Raw genomic sequence first — 3,511 nt, forward strand, 5'->3', positions numbered from 1 at the left:
ATGCCAGGTGTGCCCAGGGAACTGGCTGAGCACCGTTTGCGGGTCGACCCAAAAGTAAAACCCGTCAAAGAATACCTCTGTCGGTCCGTCACGGAGAAGAGAAAAGCCATTGGCGAGGAAGTGGCTCGGCTCCTGGCTGCTGAGTTTATCCGCGAGATATACCACTCTGAGTGGCTCGCCAATGTCGTTATGGTTCCCAAGAAAGATGATTCACTTTGAATGTGTATTGACTTCAAACACATCAATCGGGCCTGCCCGAAAGATCATTTCCCTCTTCCCCGTATCGACCAGATTGTCGACTCAACTGCGGGATGTGAGCGACTGTCCTTCCTGGACGCTTATTCCAGGTACCATCAGATCCGACTGTATGGACCCGATGAGATAAAAACGGATTTTATCACCCCGTTCGGGTGTTTTTGCTATATTACTATGCCCTTCGGCCTCAAGAATGCTGGTGCCACATTCATGTGCATGATTCAGAAGTGCCTGCTCACTCAAATCAGTCAGAATGTGCAAGCATATATGGATGACATAGTGGTTAAGTCACGCAAAGGTTCCGACCTGCTGACTGACCTAGTTGAAACATTTGCCAACCTGAGAAGGTACGATATCAAGCTTAACCCATCTAAGTGCACATTTGGAGTCCCAGGCGGAAAGTTACTCGGTTTCCTTGTTTCCGAACGAGGGATCGACGCAAACCCAGAGAAGATTGGCACAGTCCTCCGAATGAAGCGCCCAGTGCGCCTGCACGACATCCAGAAGCTTACTTGTTGCTTGGCCGCTTTGAGCCGATTCATCTCACGCCTCGGTGAAAAGGCATTGCCTCTTTACCGACTGATGAAGAAGTCTAACAAATTCGAGTGGAGTGACGAAGCTGAAGTGGCGTTTAAAGAGCTCAAAGCCCTGCTTTCCACCCAGCCGGTGCTTTCTGCTCCGGTTAGCAAGGAGCCTCTGTTGCTTTACATCGCAGCCACAGGACAAGTTGTTAGCACAGTGCTCACGGTCGAGCGGGAAGAAGGCAAGGCCTTCAAAGTTCAGTGCCCCATGTATTACATCTCAGAAGTCTTAACCCCGTCCAAGCAGAGATATCCACATTATCAGAAGCTTGTTTATGGGATTTACCTGACCATGAAGAAAGTTGCACATTATTTCTCTGATCATTCAATATCAGTCATCAGCGACGCTCCTTTGTTAGAGATCCTGAATAACAGAGATGCAACTGGTCGACTGGCAAAGTGGGCGATTGAACTTCTTCCTTTGGATATCAAATTTGAGGCAAAGAAGGCCATTAAGTCTCAAGCAATTGCGGACTTCCTCGCATAGTGGACTGAACAGCAACAGCCGATTCAAATTTAGTTGGAACATTGGACCATGTTCTTTGATGGGTCCAAGATGTTGAATGGCTCTGGTGCAGGAGTGGTTTTAGTGTCCCCACAAGGAGACAAACTCAGTTATGTCCTTCAGATTCACTTTGACTCTTCAAACAATGAAGCAGAGTATGAAGCACTTTTATATTGGTTGCGTATGGCCATTTCACTCGGCGTCCGACGCCTAATGGTTTATGGCGACTCAGATTTGGTGGTTAACCAAGTGATGAAGGATTGGTATGTCAGGAGTCCCGCAATGACAGGTTACTGCAATGCAGTGAGGAAGATGGAAAATAAATTTGAGGGATTGGAGCTCCACCACATACCGCGAATCAAAAATCAAGCTGCTGATGATCTGGCAAAGATAGGTTCCACTCGGAAGCCTATCCCCAGCAATGTGTTCTTGGAGCATCTCCATACCCCGTCAGTACAAGAAGATCCCTTCAAGGAAGAGCCCCTGCAACCGATAAGTCCAACCGACCCGACTGAGGTAGAGATTCCAGCCGTGCTTGACCTAATCATGGAAGTCTTAGTGATCACTCCCGATTGGATGGTACCATACATCATGTACATTCTCAGAAAAGAGCTCCCAGAGGACGAAGATGAGGCTCGCTAGATAGTCCGTCGATCCAAAGCTTTCACCGTGATAAAAGGACAGCTTTACAGAGAGAGTGTCATAGGAGTTGCACAATGCTGCATCACCCCAGAAGAAGGTCAGATGATCCTAAATGATATCCACTTGGGGACCTGTGGTCATCATGCGTCCTCTCGGACCATCGTGGCCAAAGCATACCGAGCGGGGTTTTATTGGCCTCGAGCAAATGAGATGGCGAAGGATATAGTCGACAAGTGCGCAGGTTGCCAGTTTTACTCCAACATGTCTCACAAGCCCGCATCCGCCCTGAATACTATTCCGCTTGTTTGGCTGTTTGCAGTCTGGGGATTGGATATGGTCGTACCCTTCAAAATCGGTGCGAGTGGCTTCACCCATTTTCTCGTAGCAGTCGACAAGTTTACCAAGTGGATCAAAGCCAAGCCCATCAAGAACCTTGGAGCAGGCACTGCCATCAGTTTCATCAGAGAGTTGATATTCAGATATGGAGTTCCTCATAGCATCATCACAGATAACGGATCCAACTTTGATTCTGATGCGTTCAAGGCATTCTGTGCATCTCAAGGCACTTGGGTCGACTACGCGTCCGTAGCGCACCTGCAGTCGAATGGACAGGCTGAAAGGGCGAATGGTTTGATTCTTCAAGGGTTAAAACCTTGTCTAATGCAAGATCTTAAGCATGCTGCTGGAGGTTGGGTGACCGAACTACCATCAGTCCTATGGGGGCTGAGGACAACACCCAACCGGTCGACTGAACGAACCCCCTTCTTCCTGGTGTACGGCGCCGAGGCTGTGCTTCCGAGTGACATGCTGCACAATGCTCCTAGAGTTGAACTGTTCTCAGAAACCGAAGCAGAGCAAGAACGTGAAGACGCAGTCGATCTCTTGGAGGAAGAACGCGAGATGGCTTTGGTCCGGTCGACCATTTATCAGCAAGATCTACGTTGATTCCACGCCTGCAATGTCAAAGGTCGAGCATTTCAGGAGGGAGACCTGTGCTCCGAGTGGTTCAGAAGCGACCTCACAAGCTCGCTCCGGCCTGGGAAGGTCCCTTCATCATCACCAAGGTGCTTCACAATGGAGCGTATCACATCTAGAATGTAGCCAAGAAAATAGACGAGCCACGTGCATGGAACGTGGACCTGCTTCGTCCTTTCTACACCTAGAATCACTCGACCCGTCGAGTTGTAATAAAAGTATTTCAAATTATTTTACAAAGACAAGATCGTTGCAGTATCTTAATGATTGGTTTCTCGTAATCACTTGTGTCCAAATCCCCCAGTGGGTGGCTTAGCCGCGAACCCAATTCGCCTAAGTTAAAAAACACTCCGAGTGGAGAGCAATCCTCCGACTCGGGGGCTTAGCTGCGACCCTGTAATCGCCTAAGTTAAAAAACACTCCGAGTGGAGAGCAATCCTCCCACTCGGGGGCTTAGCTGCGACCTCGTAATCTCCTAAGTTAAAATTTAAAAACACTCCGAGTGGAGAGAAATCCTCCCACTCGGGACTTAGCTGCGACCCCATAATCGCCT

This window comes from Triticum dicoccoides, chromosome 5B, assembly GCF_002162155.2.
Source record: "Triticum dicoccoides isolate Atlit2015 ecotype Zavitan chromosome 5B, WEW_v2.0, whole genome shotgun sequence".
NCBI lineage: Eukaryota > Viridiplantae > Streptophyta > Magnoliopsida > Poales > Poaceae > Triticum > Triticum dicoccoides.